We start from the raw sequence: 17792 nt of genomic DNA on the forward strand, positions 1-17792 counted from the left end.
ACTTTCTTTCTTCACTTTCTCACTCCCCCATCACTCTCATGGTGCCTCTTAGGATCAATTTCTGACCTGCCAAATAAACCCACTTACACTCAAAGCTGCTGCTGAGTTAAAGAGGAGTCTTGAATGCTGAACTTCTCAGATTTTTTTCATGTTCAAGTGCATTCCTCTTCAAGGAAGATGTGGAAGAACCTGCCCATCTTTTTCAATCATATCACTTTTTTCACTAATTCCTTTTCATATCTTGAACAAAAAATGGAGGTTCTTTGGAAAATACATGAGAAACATTTAAAGAATCATTTGGATAAAAAGCAACTCCATGGGAAATTAAATTTTTCTAAGCTAAATCAAGATCTTTGTAACTCTCTTTTTAAAAAATTTCAGACATAAATAGGCACCATCTATGTGAGAACCAGAACCTTCTTCCCACACACTTCAGCCTGGGCACTGAAAACAGAAACAGTAATTTACTCTCTACATTAATATGATTTTGCAATTCATTTGCATTTCTTTATTCTTCCAGGGCTGTCCTGCTTAAGCAAATGGTATGATTGTTCATTACAGGAGTTTCTCAAAAGACTCATCAAAACAGACAGTTTGTGCCCAGAGATGCTTTGAATCCCTCAAAATCCTTGCCTTATGATTTCCACTAAGCCTGGATGGTTATATCATGATTTCTACCTAATCCTAATCGTGTCCCTGAATTGAAAGACTCACCTAAAGCCAAACTTCCAATTCTAAATAAATTCTGACTGCACTTCTCCCTTTGAAACATAAGAAAACTGGCCCAAGAATGAATAATTGTGTATTACTTACTAAGAAAATAAGATGTGGTAGAATTAAAGCTCAACCTCACTGTGGGCCAAGTCATATGCTGAACACTTTATATGTACTATTTCCATCACTATTATCATCATGAGAGACCGAATATACAAGTTGGCATAACCAGACCTCATAGGACAGTAGAATTCTGACCCACATCCTCAAAGCTACCAGCCAGAGAAACCAGGACTTATCAATAATAGCTAGCTTTCCTATTCTACAATGTCACACCCCCGCCCCGGCCAGTTCCAACTGACAAAGAAAAGAAGCAAATATGTTCCCCAAATGAATGATATAAGATGCTCTGCTTCTAGTTGACCTGTCCCCAGCTTCCTCATGCCAACAACCCATGATTAGAGCCTGTCTGAAGCCTTCTTCCCTTCTTTTTATCTACTATGACGTTTTTTCACTCCCCTGTCTCTGCCAAATGCAGCTGATGGCAGCCTATTCCCTTGCTCTAACAGGCTCTGGATAAATAACCTGTTTATCCTCATGTGCATGGTCTTTGTTTATCTCTGCAATTGTAACAACTCTGAGAAGGAAGTACTTTTGACAAATAAAAACACTGAGCCAGAAATTATGTACATTGTTCAAGTTTACAGAGATGCTAATGCAGAGCTGAGATCTGAAATCAGTTTGTCTGAATCTGTAGCTTGTTTTAACCATTAACTACTCTGGAAATAGTGTTAATTCGAGGATCCAGAACTGTACTAGCCAACAATGTTGAACTTGACTGAAGCACTGTGATACTGGAAAACAGGGGCAGTTAAAAAAAAAAAAAAATCCCCACCCTTTGTTTCCAGGATATTGGCTTACTGCAAAGAGCTTCCTTTCGTTATATGACTTAGATAAGATTGATGGATGCCTCCCCTTCTTTACATGTGCGGAAGCCAGACACATAGCCTCCAAATTCCCATTTCTTTGATTCATAGATTAGCCAAACTCTTTGTCCCAACACATCAGGTGGAACAAAGTGCTTATTAATTTACTTGACCAACTTGAGCTCAACCTTTCTCCTTCTCCTGAGCCCCTGATTTTCGATTTGCCCGCAGCCTGAACCAATATTACAACCCTTCCTGAGAAACGGCTGACCACAAAGAAATACATTCCTCGATCAACTATCGTGTCTTGCTGCCCACTCCCACATACTCAGTTCTTTCTAGACTTATTTACCCCTCTGTGGGGGGAAAAAATCCTTTCTGCCTAATCTTTGAGATGCCTGCAGAGCTTTGTGGTCAGAGCATTCTCCTTACTGTTGTAGTCCCCCTCTCCTATTGCAATGCTCCTTTTCTTTTATTATAATAATTCTTTCAAATAAATTCTCCCCTTACCCAAATCTGGATTTGTTTTAATTTAACATGTCTAGTTGAAATGTAATGCAAGCTACATATGTGATTTAAAATTCTGTAACACATGAAAAAAAGGAAGCAGGTGAAAATAATCTTCAAAACCTGTTTATTTAACCCATATAGTCAAAATATCATTTTGCCATATGGTCAGTATAAAATTATTACCAGCCTGTCTTCTGTTCATTTCTTCAACCCTATTTTGATACTCTCACTGAGCTCAACTTAGCTGCTGCTCTTGCGGCTTTTCCTCCTGCCACTGCTCCTTCTCCTCCATTGCCACCATCTCCACCACTACCCTGCCCTACCACCACCACCACCGCTATGTTAGTCTTTCTTCTTCTTGCTTACTTAAGAAGCTTGCATGTTTTTAGTTTCTGGGATTTCAGCGCACGAGACACAATTTCTCTTTCTCCAGCTTACACAAGTATCTGAGTTCTTTGACATTAGAACAGATGAAGAATACAATGCAACATGGATGATTATTGCCTAATGTCAGATTCTCTCATCTCAGCTGGGAGGAAGTACACAGTCCTTGCTTATTTAACAGAATATAGTTCTTTAAGCCATATGAACAGAAATTATACAATAACCCCCCAAATGTCCAATAATGAGGCACATTTACTGGGTTAGGCTGGTTGGGTATATCGAATAAAGTATTGGGGTGATAAACTACGGGGGGTCTCAAAAGGAACAGGGGGATAATTATACTTGACCCAAAAGTATTAATTTATGCCTTCTCTGAAGTTTTTGTGTCTTATTCTCTTAAAAAAAAATCATCAAAACAACACTTGATTCCTCAGTATCCACGCTTGGGTCCAGATCATCTGTGCAAATGGAACAATAGCTTAGGATCTCCTACTGCAGCTTGAATGCATCTCTAGAGATTGCTTTGAAATATCACTACATACTCAGCATTTGAGAAAGTGAAATTGATTTGAAAAGGATTGCTGCTTCAGTGGTCCGTGTTACTCAACACGTTTCCCCAAGTGCCCATCCACTGTCATCACTAATGTTGCATTGTTTGCCAACTGAACACACAGTAGCTCTTTGCTTGGCTTGCCAGTTACAAAGATGATAGATGGGCCAGTGTCCAGACAACCTTTCTCTATGGATGGACTTAAAAATCATGTTCTTATTTAAATTCTGTTTCATTTTATCCTCTTTTTCTTCCTTTCAGCTTCAGCTATCATAAAGCAGCATAAACGTCACACTACCTAAAAAAAATTTTTTTTTAATTATCTAATTCCACTAAAATTTATCCAGAACCTAGTTGTGTCAGACATTGTGTTAAGCACTGGGTATGAACAACTAAATACAATACTCAAGAATCTGATACGTTAGAAGGGACAGATGTAGAGAAATATATATATATATATATATATATAAAATAAATATATGACCAATGCCACAATAGAGTTGTTTTAATTTTATTTTTATTTTTTAAAAGATTTTATTTATTTATTTGAGAGAGAGAGAGAGAGCCACAAGAGAGTATGAGTAGAGGGGGAGGAGCAGAGGGAGAGGGAAAAGCAGACTCCCTGCTAAGCAGGGAGCCCAGTGTGGGACCCCACCAGGATCCTGGGATCGTAACCCAAGCTGAAGGCAGAAGCTTAACTGACTAAGCCACCCAGGGTTCCCAACAGGGTTGTTTTTAAAATATACGCACATCCATGAGTGAAATTAATTTCACTGGGGGGCAGATATAGGGTATATGGGGTGTATGAGAGTATAGGGAGAAACAAGGACATGTTGGTTACATTTGATCTGATATTTAAAAGATGTCATACAGACCAGAAAAAGAAAGATGCCCTGAGAAACACCAGCAGAGGCATTATGCATTCAAGGTGAATAACTAGGTTTTGAGAGTAGGTGATCTTAAAGTTAAAAATTGTGGATAGATTATGTATTTTTGGTAAGCCATGGTTATGCATGTATGCTGATAAGCCACAGTAAGGTGTTCGTGATTTTTTTGGTAGTTCTTTGGGAACAGAAATAGATTGTGAAGATAATGACACAATATGACTTGTGACTTACAACTGTGATTTTGGAGACCATGCAGAATAGTATGTAAAGGAATCCTAATCTAATATATAGAAGAGACTTTTATTTAGAAAGCTGCAAGTATAACTTATTAACTCTACATTTTCTGACATGTAGCTGTTATTTTAATTTGTAGTTCCCTGTCCAGGTGATATTGTTAATGTGTTAATGTGTCTAGCTGTATGGGCCTGTCCATGTCCATGTCAGAGGGAATCTGTATATGAGGTGTGATTCCTCTTCTTCTCCACTTTGGAGGATCTTCAGTAATCCTTAATAGCCAATTCAGGCTTTTAAATAACAACACAACAATAACCATTAAAAACAAGCTCCCTGCAAATAGGTTTATGATAAATTATCTGAATCTCTAGTGCAGGGTGTTATCTTTCGGTCCTAGAGACACAGACATACAACTACACTAGAATTGATGAGCCTGACTAATGTTTATTTAACAGAGACATAGGGAGACACCACAAACATACATAGAGAGTGAGAGATAAAGCAGAAAAACACCCGGAGGGAGACACACACACACACACACACACACACACACACACACTCCAACACATACACTGGGAACTTAAAAGTGTGGCTCGCTCAGTCCTTGTTTGAAAATAAAAAGGAACAAAGTACATATATGTTACAACATGGATGGATCTTGAAAATATTAAGTGAAAGAAGCCAGACAAAAAAGGCCACTTACTGTATGATTCCATTTAAATGAAATGCCCAGAATAGGCAATTCCATACGGGCAGAAAGATGAGTCATTGTCTGGGGCTAGTGGAAGGGGAAAATGGGAGTGATTGCTTAATGGGTACCATCTTCATTTTGGACTAATGAAAGTGCTCTGAACTTAAATCATAGTAATGTTTGCTCAACATTGTGAATATACTAAAAACCACTGAATTAAACTGGCTAAAATGCTGAGTTTTTTGCTACATGAATTTTTTCTTATAAAAAAAAATGAGTCATTCCCCCACACACAAACCTTGTAGAGAGAAAGCCATGAGCACAATAGCCACATGCCATACACATGGAAGAAAAAGGTATCTAAATAAAGATATACAGTGCTGGGCCCATAAAGATATACAGAGAGTTGGGGCGCCTCGGTGGGTTGAGCCGCTGCCTTCGGTTCGGGTCATGATCTCAGGGTCCTGGGCTCGAGTCCCGCATCGGGCTCTCCGCTCAGCAGGGAGCCTGCTTCCCTTCCTCTCTCTGCCTGCCTCTCTGCCTACTTGTGATCTCTCGCTGTCAAATAAATAAATAAAATCTTAAAAAAAAAGATATACAGAGTTACACAGAGAATGAGAGAGAGAGAAAGAGAGAGAGAAATAATCATAGATACAAGGAGAAAAAGAAATGAGGCAGAGAATGGATAGGAATCAGAGTTGAAGTGTGCGTGCAAAAGATTACATTGAAATATGATGAAATCAAGGTAAGCAGTAACTCCAATTTATAAATAAATTACTTAGTAGGTAGTATTGACATAGTAGGTAGTATTGACATAACCCAAAAGAAGATTTAGGCTAAAAAAAAAAAAAAAAGAAGACGACTTAGGCTATATAAAGATGATGTTCTTTAAAGATGACATTTATTAGACTATGGCAATGAGGCAATATGTAAAATGATATTTCAGTCACTTAAACCATTTAATTATAGAATAAGAGAATATATGAAAGAGAATAATTGGAATTTGAGACTTGTGGGAATATCTGTTTTAGTCATAGAGAAGTATTCATCTTTAATATCCATGACATTGCATTACAAGTAAACAATCTGTGTGAATACAGTGTGGAAAGGAATAACATTCTTTTGGAATAAATTAAACTAATTTCCTGTATATAATTTTTGGCCTTGATTTTCTTACAGTAGAAAGTAGCTTTATGATCTCAGTTGATTTTATTTTCCTGATAAAGGGCTGTTCTAATACTGTCCTGCCTTGAAGCCCTGCTATTAATTTTAATAAGAACTTAATAAGTGTGAAGTGCTGTGGGACTTTGCCGCTGCAAGTTACCAGATGTTCTGTGCGAGGACAATGCGGTTTGGGTGTGACTGAAGGCTGTTGTGCTCTTCTCACCTTTTAAAAGGGAGTTGAGTGTTCTGCTTATCGACACAGTTTTTACTTAGTTTCCCTCTTTTTGACTCAGATTGCATCTTTTCCTATATTTACGACGGAAACTTTGTATTTGTCCTGAAAATATGTTGTCACTTCACCAATGAGTATTGCAAGAAAAGAAGAAAAGTTTGTCTTATATACTGGGGTTGGAGGAAAATAACAGTTCCCTGTAGTGGTTTGACTTCACCTCATCTTTCCCCGGTTATGCACCTTACCACATCCTTGAAAGAATGCTTCCAGCAAAGTGCCTCCTTATTATGAATGAAGTCCCCTTATTGTTCACGGGAGTGCTGGAAGCCACCTTTTTTTTTTCAGCTTCACTTCTTTTATTATCCTCTTTTATCTTGCTCACTTTCATCTTATGCTTTCTCTTTGGGTTATAAAATGAGTAAGCTGCACCCAAGGAGAGGTAAAGGCCATGACTCAGACAGTGGCTGATGGAAGCTTCTATAACATCTAAATCTTTTGATGAGGGTTGCAGAGTAAAACATGAAGGTGCTGCTATTTCTATAGAAGAGATGAAAGACTGTTTGAAGGACAATACCTATATGTCCAATTAGAGATCACTAAAATTAATGTTTGAAAATTTGGCATTTATTGCATTGTAGATTGTATTGATAAGGAGAAATGGGCAAAAACTCAGCCAAAGACTTTCAATGATGAGGGAAAAGTGCTTAATTTTAGAGGATCTGTTTTAATTCCTGAGGCTATATGTTAGCCATGATATAACAGAGACATGAAAATGCCAATTGAATCAACAGAAAGAAAATTGTTTTCCCATTGGCATCTAGTGAAGATCGATACCTACTAAATGGTGGCATGTGTACAGCAGTTGTGTGGTGGTTACCAAATTATTAACAGCCGCATGTTCCCTTTCAACCTCTTGGATTTTCCGTAGGATATGACACTGCAGAGAAGTCACTTTTTTACTTTCCCTCTTCACCTTCCTAGTACTTTATACTCCTGATTCTCCTCTTCATTTCTTAACTATGGTTCTGACTCTTTGGCTGCTTTTCCTTCATCTGACCCTTATATGTGAGTGTTTGAGATCTTGTTTTGGATCTTCTTTTGTGCTGTGTTCTCCCTAGTACGGTGGTTTCTGTGGCCTCATATATTTATGGTCTCCAGATTTCATGGACAGGCCCACTATCAGTCATGGTTTTAATAGGCACACATGTATTTACAATCTCCAGATTTCCACCTGCAACTCGGGTTTCTTCTGAACTGCTTCACCTTATTGAGTGTTCCACTGGGATAGCCCACAACCATAGTAAACAGTTTAAGACTGGGCATTTACCTTAAATACAGTTATGTTCAAAATGAACTAATGGATTCAGCTTCCTTTTCTATTTACTCTTTTAGTTTATTTATTTATGTTTTAAAAGATTTTATTTATTCATTTGACAGACAGAGATCACGAGTAGGCAGAGAGGCAGGCAGAGAGAGAGGAGGAAGCAGGCCCCCTGCTAAGCAGAGAGCCCTATCCCAGGACCCTGGGATCATGACCTGAGCCAAAGGCAGAGGCTATACCCCACTGAGCCACCCAGGCATCCCTATTCTTTTAGTTTATAAGGTATCAAAATATTTCTCCTTTCTTAACCTGAAAACTTGGGAATCATCCTAAATTACCCATATTTCCTTTTGCTTAAGATAACTTCAGCATTATGCTAGTTCAGTCCATTTCCCATCTCTTACCTCTATATCACATGTTTTCATTCATTTTCTTGGGCAGATATCCTATGAATTTATAGCTATATTATTTTAGCACCTTCCTAGTTCCACCCTTTCTGATTAATCTGCCCAGAACCATCCTTAAAAATTGCTGATATGACCATGTCACTCTCAAGTTTAAAATATTTCAATAGGTTTATATAGCTTGAAGGGTACAGGCCAGAGTCCTTTGTGTGACATAGAAAATATATAATTTTATGCTCTTTATTTATGCAATCCTGTCTTTACCACTTCTCTACCTTGAACCCAGAGGCCCAACCCTAATGAAAGTCTCACAGTTTCTCAAATAGGTTGCCTTTCCTGTTATGCCCTTTCCTTTCCTTTTCTCTTTTTAGATCTGCTTTGAGAGCCTTCTATTATCCATTATTCAAGATCTGGATTGAGCATTATCCTTCTATAACATCTTCCCTGCCTGTATCTCCCTCCTAGAATATTTTTTCCTTCTTTTACCTGCAGAGTAATTGTTAATTTATGTACTCTTTCTTATACCCCCATTTTATGCTTTTCTATGAGCTCATTAAGGCAGGAATCTTGCCATTTTAATGATGATTATGATGATGATGATAATAATAATAATAATAGTGATAATTGTCCCAACGGAGGATTTTGAGGACTGAGTGACAGGATCTGATATAATTAAAAATGATCACTCTGGAAGCTTTGTGTGGGTTAGGATGTAAGACAAAAGACTAGCCATTGTAATAAGGTAGATGAGATGTGATAATGGTTTAAATCAAGGTGGTTTGTAGGAGAGATGAGAGAGAAGTCATTGATAAGATTCACTGATGGGTAGCTGATAGATAAGTGTTATGGGTATGAAAATAAGATGTCAAGTACTTGGGCCTGATTAAATAGATGGATAGAACGGTCTCTTATCAAAACTAAAAGACTATGGGATTACTGAATTTTAGGGGAATTAGGAGTTTTGACATGTTCAGTTTCAGATACCTATCAGATATCTAAGTGGAAATGTTGAGTTGGTAGTTAAATATGAATCTGAAATTCTGGTTAGAATTCTGGAATTACATAAATTTGAGAGTTAGTTCATTAAAGGTATTTAAAGTCATGAGGCAAGAGGTCATACAGGAATAAAAGTAGATAAAGAAGAAAAGACCAAGGTTTGGAGATGTCAGTATTTAGAAGATGTAGACATGAGGCGAATTCGGTAAGAGTCTGGTAAGAAGTGGGCAGTAATTAGATAAGGTACCAAAAGAGCCAAGAGAAAAATGTGTTTTAAGGAGGCAGTGGTCAAATATGTCAAATGCTATTAATAAGCCATAATAAGAACTGAGACTTGATTGAAATTTTTAAATGAAAACTCACTATTTGTTTATTCCTTTATTCATTCCCAAGAATGCATTTGGGAAAATTGAGAAGTACTGGTATGGGAACTCTAAATCAAATATGAAGAAAAAAAATGTATGGAACAGGAAATAATTGGGATCTACTAATAAATCTCAGAATACATGTATATTCATGCATGTTCCTACACCATCAGAGAAATTGGACGCACAAGGTGACGTGAGTGAAACTGATGCCCAACCTACAGTCTGTGGGTAAATTGGCCAGCACATTATCTGGAATTTTCTTTAATCAAAAGAACAAAAGCTAGTATTCAGACTGTAACGGTGTAGCTTTTCCCTGAAGCCATATTGAGAGTTTTTATAAAACAATTAATTGTCGAGTGAAAGAAACCGGAAGAAGTTTGTTTGACATGATTAGAAGTGGTAGAGTGGATTTGAGTAACATCTGATATTCACTGGCACTATGTGAACATGCATGCATAATGACATTTTTTAAAAAGGTTAATGCATGTATAATGTAAGCATGGCTTACTTTAAAGCTGTGCAAAATTTCCCCAAAAAATAAAAAAAAGAAAGTCAGCCTCCATTCTGTCAATACTAAATATAAAAGTTCTAATACAAAACTATTGCAGTATAAATAAATCGCATTTAAATTTTTTTAACTGTGAAGTGTAGAACCATTCTTTTTTTTTTTTTTAAGAATTTATTTATTTATTCGACAGACAGAGATCACAAGTAGGCAGAGAGGCAGGCAGAGAGAGAGAGGAGGAAGCAGGCTCCCCGCCGAGCAGAGAGCCTGACGCGGGACTCGATCACAGAACCCCGGGACCACGACCTGAGCCGAAGGCAGTGGCCACCCAAGTGCCCCAGAACCTTTCTTTTAAGAAAATTAATAATTATTGAGTTTGTTGTTACCAATTTAAAATAATTAAAATAAGCAACATATTCAAATGGTTTCAAAATTCAAATGAACTAAAGGGGGTAAATTTCTTTTCCATTAATCCTCTCTAACTGCTGAGGTTTTTTTCCTCCCAAGAGATAGCCAACATTATTAGTTAAGAAGAGGCATTTTATGTTCATGTTAACAATTATTTGTTGAGTAACTTCTACAAATAAAATTGTGTTAGATGTTGTGATATCAGCCTTAAAGGAGTCTGATAAAACTCAAATCTGACTCTGAACCATGTGCTACCACTACAGCTCCACTTCAGGGTGGCTCTGAGGGACAGTGAGAACAAGAAATCTCCCTAGGCAGCAGAACTTTAAACCTTGAGAAGAAATAGCTAGAGCACTGTGTCATCAGTGGCTATTGGTTAGACTGGATGGTTAGAAAATGAGAAGGAATACAATTAGAAAATTTAACAAAGTGCTAGGGGTTATGCTGATAGATGTCTCTGAAAAGGCAGAGTTCAAAGTCATTCATACACCATGTGAATATTCTCTACAGAGCAACCTCGGCAGAGGAGGAGCATAATAACAAGATAAACAAGATTGTACATAAGATTGTAAATAAGATAAACAAGATGGTACATTCTGTCCCCAGACATTCTTGTTCTTGCTCAGTGAGCTTAGAAGTTTTCCAGGATATTGAACATTGAAGTTATACATGGCCTTAATAAATGGACTTCCTGTTACCAAGGACAGATAGCTACAGCCACTGCTGAGTTCCCGATCTGTCAAGAACAGAGACTAATACTCAGCCCCCAATATGGCATCTTCCTTGTGGTGATTAGCCAGTCAACTGTGGCAGACTGGTTATACTAAATCACTTTCCCTTTTTTTTTTTTTGGTTAAGGATTTTATTTATTTATTTGAGAGAGAGAGCGTGTGAATGGGGAGGAGGGGCAGAGGTAGAGGAAGAAGCAGACTCCCCGCTGAACAGGAAGCCTGGCATGGGGTTTGATCTCAGGACCCTGGGATTATGATCTGAGCCAAGGGTAGACACTTAACCCACTGAATCACCCAGGCCCCGGAACCACTTCCCTAATGGAAAGGGCCAGCATAAGTTCTGACTGGAATAGACATTACTCTGGATATGGATATACTTTCTCCTCAATTTTTCTTCCAAAACCATCACACATGGGCCTACAGATGATTCAATCACTGTGATGGTATTCCGCACAGTACTTTTTCTTACTAAGAGACTCATTTTATAGCAAATAAAATGTGATAGTGGGCTTATGATTGTGGAATTTACTGGTTTTAGCATGTTCTCTATCATCCTGAGGTATCTGGTTTGATAGATATGTGGAATAGTGTTTTGAAGACTCAGTTTTGGTGCTTGTTTGGGCAACAACTTGCAAGTTAGGATGATGGCCATGTTGTATATGCTCAAGATCAGCCATCAGTACATGGTACTCCCCTCCCATAGCAAGATTCATGGGTATAGGAGTCAGGATGTAGAGATGTGAGTGACTTTTCTATTATTTTCAGTGATTGTCTAATGAAATTTTTCATTCTCTCCCCCTAAATTTGGACTTTGCTGGTCTAGAGATAATAATTCCCAAGAGAGAACTGCTTCCAGCAGGGCACACAGGAATAGTTTCATTAAACTGGAAGTTGAGATTGGGATTATACTTGGGATCTTCATACTTGGAAATCAGCCAAGAAACAAGGTTACTGAACTGGCTGTGGTGATTAATCCTGACTATCTCTGGGGAAATTGGCTTAGTACTGCCCAATAGCTTAAGGAGGAGTGTCTCCAGAGTTCAGTAGACTCTCTGGAACATTTCTTAATTCTTTCAATTTTTGTGATTAAATTTAATGGAAAAAAATAATCCCATGCAGAAAGGATGACTAATGCCCCTGACCCTTTAAGAATATAGATTTGGATCACTTCACTGGCCAAAGTACTTGCTGAGAGGAAAATATACATGAAATATATATGAAAGTAGACCAGTTATTACCAGTTGTATCAGTTGAGTACCAGTTATCATGCATCCTGTTGGCAAAATGAGGACTGTAACAATGCAAGTATTTCTTTCTTATTTTGATATGAATGTATTTGTGTCTATTTAAACCATTTTTTCTTTGCTTCTTCCATTCCTCTGTATCTAACATAATGTGATAATAATAACTAACCTATATTTAAATTATGGTATTTAATTATAGGGTATCAAATAGAAACATGATTTAGCTAGATGATAAACATCCAAAGATGTTTAGACTGATTTTGCATCTTTTTGTCAGGAGAGGGTTAGCATATTTTTGGTTGTGTAAGGGATAGTGGTTTCATTTGAAGTGAGTATGTGATTTTGCTATTCTTTTTAAAAAAATTTGCTATTGTTTTTATTTGGAAGTTAAGTGTGGTTGAAGGAGATGTCTATGATGCCAAGTTAACAGAGGGTCACTGTGGTGACCTTGTAATATGTCTCCTTAACTAATCTGGGACTACTTTTCCAGACTTCCTTTCCCTCCATTGTTCTGGGTTGGGGTTGACCAATTTGTGTGAGATCTGAAATGTGGAGGAGAGGCAGCAGCCGAGATTACAGGGTATAGGCTCAGGCATAGTTGTACGACGTGTCTTATTATGGGTCTGCAGGATCACCTCCAGGTCTTGCTAGATGCCCTCCTTTAGCTTTTCCTAATGCTGGGAGAACTTCATACATAGCTCTCTGTAAAGTGCACCAGGACTTCTGGAAACTTTTACCACAGAAGTGGGAGGCTGGAGTCTTGGAGGAGGTACATGACCATGGCAGGTTCTGGTGAGAGACAGATGCAGATTTGCTTATCCTTATAGGTTAAAGCTCATCCTTGTAGATTCTAATTTGTCCTTGTCCTCTCCTGATTTGTATTAATCTTCCCTTCTTGACTGCTAGGGCAGTTTACACCAGGCCTAGCAGATGTAAACAGATGGACCCAAAGTAAATAAATCTCTAAATGAATCCTTATATTGCCCATAGAGATTCTGCTACTCTGATGGAACATGATTGATAAATATTCCAGTCATAAAGATGCAATGTATATAAAAGTAACTTTAAGATAGTATGTACATTCTAGTATATTGGAAGCATGGGGGAGGGACAGGGCGAAAAGGGGGATACTCAGGGATTAGGAAATACTTCCTGAAGGGAGTGGCATTTTGTTCTCTGAATTTTGAAGAATGGGTGGCATTTGTACTGGCATGATAAAGGAATAAAAATTGAAATGAGAAGGTGGTGATCTACTGTATAATACAATTGCCAGGTATTGGCAGAATGGGAAACAAGATAGGAACAATTTCAGATGTTTTGAAATTTTTAGTCTCACAGGCTTGGTTCACACTGAAAATGTACTTTGTCTATTCCAAGTATGTGGTGCATGTTTTGCTCTGATTGTAATTAAATGACCCTTGAATGACTAGTTGAATCTTGAATACCCTAATATTTCCCCAATATGGATAACTTTTTGCAAGATATCACTAACAAGGTGTAAGGAACAAATCTCTAGGCTTTTGGTTTCCTCCCCTTGGTTCCCATTCTTACTCCTTCGACCAGCTGCTCTCTGCCATCTGTCTGCACTATTCTATTGAAACAGCTGATGCACAGAACACTAATGCTCTAATTGCCAAATCTCATAGACACATGTTGGTCCTTATTTTCTTTAACATTTCTTTGCCGTTTGACATTGTGGCCATTCCCTTTTAAAAAATTCTCTCAGCCCATGACACTTCTGTCTCCTGGTTTTTCTTTTATTTTTCAGCTTCTTCTTAATTTGTTCTATTTTTTGGTATTTAATATTTGTTTTGTGGGATCTGAATGTGCCAAATATAACCCAGTGGTCAGTTTATCATTCCTTTTATCCATCAGTTTGGCAAACAATGGATGATTGATTATTGAGCTAATAAATCATTAAATTACTTTTTTGATTTGTGCCCTGTTACTCAGTTGACTTTCCCTACCTTATATGAACCCCACATGACTTGTTCCTTGGCCACTTTAGAGCCTCCTTTCTTACCTACACTCTATTTTTGTGTTCCTTCATTGTATCCTTCATGAGGCCACCAGGCACATATTTCTAAAAAGCAAATGTGATTGTATAATAATTATTCTTAATCTTCAGAGACCTTAGGATAAAGACTAAACTTCTTAAAATGGTGTTAAAAAATTAAGTGACCCTGTGGATCACTACATTTGTATCTTTAGGGTAAATACCCAGTAGTGCAATTGTTGGGTCATAGGGTAGTTCTATTTTCAACATTTTGAGGAACCTCCATGCTGTTTTCCAGAGTGGTTGCACCAGCCTGCATTCCCACCAACAGTGTAGGAGGGTTCCCCTTTCTCCACATCCTCACCAGCATCTGTCATTTCTTGACTTGTTAATTTTAGCCATTCTGACTTGTGTGAGGTGATACAAACGTAGTGATCCGAAGGGGTATGTGCACCCAAATGTTTATAGCAGCAATGTCCACAATAGCCAAACTATGGAAAGAACCTAGATGTCATCAACAGATGAATGGGTCAAGAAGATGTGGTATATATACACAATGGAATACTATGCAGCCATCAAAAGAAATGAAATCTTGCCATTTGCGATGACATGGATGGAACTAGAGGGTATCAGGCTTAGCGAAATAAGTCAAGCGGAGAAAGACAACTATCATATGATCTCCCTGATATGAGGAAGTGGAGATGCAACAGGGGGCATTAAGGGGGTAGGAGAAGAATAAATGAAACAAGATGGGATTGGGAGGGAGACAAACCATAAGTGACTCTTAATCTCACAAAACAAACTGAGGGTTGCCGGGGGGAGGGGAGTTGGGAGAAGGGGGGTGGGGTTATGGACATTGGGGAGGGTATGTGCTATGGTGAGTGCTGTGAAGTGTGTAAACCTGGTGATTCACATACCTGTACGCCGGGGGATAAAAATATATTATATGTTTATAAAAAATAAAAAATTATAAAAAAAAAGTAACCCTGCATGATTTGATACCTGACTGCCGTTCAATATTCAAATTCTAATATATTCTCCCACCTCTCCAACCATGTCAAATAACTTAAACTTCCTGAAAGAGTCCATTGTCACCCTATCTCCCTAAAAATGACCTTCTCTCTCTATCTTCTCAGCTCACACCCACTCTTGCTTTAATAATAAGTTCTAGTGTTATTATTATTATTTTTTCTCATTAAACATTTGTTTTAATGGGTCTAAAAATTCTGTGACAGATTTTTGGTCAAGTTGTTTCCATTAAGAACTACTGATTTTAAAAACTAATAACTTAAGTGCCACACACACACACAATAACAAATGGTCCACAAAACATTCTCCTTTCCTTCTGAAGGTTTTATGATGCATTGTTGTCATTAACCAGACTTTTACTATTAAACTTAAATGGCCAATTGACACAAACAGTTCTGAGACCGTTCTTCCACCACTGATTAAGACTGGGGTGGCAGGTATTGGGGATAAAATTCATTTAGCCTTCGAGCTTTCTGGGCAGACTTGTGACCTTGCCAGCCCCAGCTGCCTTCTTGTCCACTGCTTTGATGACACCCACAGCAACTGTCTGTCTCATGTCACGAACAGCAAAACGGCCCAGAGGAGGAGAGTCAGAGAAGCTCTCAACACACATAGGCTTGCCAGGAACCATATCAACAATGGCAGCATCACCAGATTTCAAGAACTTGGGACCATCTTCCAGCTTTTTTCCAGAACGACGATCTATCTTCTCCTTCAGCTCAGCAAATTTGCAAGCAATGTGAGCTGTGTGAAATCCAGCACAGGTGCATATCCAGCACTAATTTGGCCTGGATGGTTCAGGATAATCACCTGAGCTGTGAAGCCAGCTGCTTCCATTGGTGGGTCATTTTTGCTGTCACCAGCCACATTGCCACGACGAACATCTTTGACAGATACGTTCTTGACATTGAAGCCCACATTGTCCCCAGGAAGAGCCTCACTCAAAGCTTCATGGTGCATTTCAATGGTCTTGACTTCAGTTGTAACATTGACTGGTGCAAAGGTAACCACCATGTCAGGTTTAAGAACACCAGTCTCCACTCGGCCCACAGGGACAGTACCAATACCACCAATTTTGTAGATGTCCTGGAGAGGGAGATGCAAGGGCTTGTCAGTTGGCCAAGTTGGTGGCAGAATACAATTCAGAGCTTCAAGCAGTGTGGTTCCACTGGCGTTCCCATCTTTACGGGTGACTTTCCATCCCTTGAACCAGGGCATGTTAGCACTTGGCTCCAGCATGCTGTCGCCATTCCAACCAGAAATTGGCACAAATGCTATTGTGTTGGGGTTGTAGCCAATTTTCTTAACGTAGGTGCTGACTTCCTTAACAATTTCCTCGTATCTCTTCTGGCTGTAGGGTGGCTCAGTGGAATCCATTTTGTTAACACCAACAATTAGTTGTTTTACACCCAGTGTGTAAGCCAGAAGGGCATGCTCATGGGTCTGCCCATTCTTGGAGACACCTGCTTCAAATCCACCAACACCAGCAGCAACAATCAGGACAGCACAGTCAGCCTGGGATGTGCCTATAATCATGTTTTTGATAAAGTCTCTGTGTCCTGGAGCATCAGTGATGGTCACATAATACTTGCTGGTCTCGAATTTCCACAGGGAGATATCAATGGTGATACCACGTTCACATTCAGCTTTCAGTTTATCCAAGACCCAGGCATACTTGAAGGAGCCTTTTCCCATCTCAGCAGCCTCCTTCTTGAATTTTTCAATGGTTCTTTTGTCGGTCCCACCACATTTGTAGATCAGATGACCAGTAGTGGTAGACTTACCACTGAATCTACCTGAATCTATGTGTCTGATGACAACAATGTTGATATGAGTCTTTTCCTTCCCCATTCTGGTTTAGGTTGAGCAGTGGTTTTCATGACACCCGTGTTCTGGTGGCAAACCTGTTGTGAAAGAGTCAAATTGTTATTATTAACTCATTTTTTCATTCAGTTGAAATTGATGGACCAACTTTGATGTACTAGGTAGTTATCTCTCTTCTTTATGAAGTCTTCCCTATCCAGTTGCCTTTTTGGGGGGGGTGATGGTCCATTCCCATTGTTTCTGAGTATCCATTGGATAGCACTGGGAATTACCTGCTGTCCATTAAAATTTGGATTCAAGTCATCTCTGCTGTAATTAAGATTCTATACACAGAAGTATTGCTGTAATTAACTGTACCATAACTTATGGTTTGTCTCTCTTATTATACTGTGAGCTCGTTGATGGCAGGAATTGTATCTTTGTATTTTGTGTGTATGTGTGTTTCCATTGGCTAGTATGATTTCTGTTACTTTCATTACATCTGGACACATTTTTTTCTGAATGGAAATGATTTGGAATCAGTAGACCTGATGGAATGACTTGTTTACTCTCTCTGAGCCTGTTCTGTCAAAACAAAACAAGAGAGAAACAATTGCTCAGAATGTTTCATGAGATTTTTGGGAATTTAGATGAGACACTTTAGGATAAATTATTTTATAAATGGCAAAGCATTA

The 17792-nt window shown here is 38.5% G+C and overlaps 1 pseudogene; it reads right to left on the minus strand.

Annotated features, from left to right (window-relative positions):
* Positions 1-15658: 15658 nt before the first annotated feature.
* Positions 15659-17145, minus strand: LOC122890109 (annotated as a pseudogene).
* Between the last annotated feature and the right edge of the window lie 647 nt (positions 17146-17792).

Source organism: Neovison vison, chromosome 11, assembly GCF_020171115.1.
Source record: "Neovison vison isolate M4711 chromosome 11, ASM_NN_V1, whole genome shotgun sequence".
NCBI classification, from domain to species: domain Eukaryota; kingdom Metazoa; phylum Chordata; class Mammalia; order Carnivora; family Mustelidae; genus Neogale; species Neogale vison.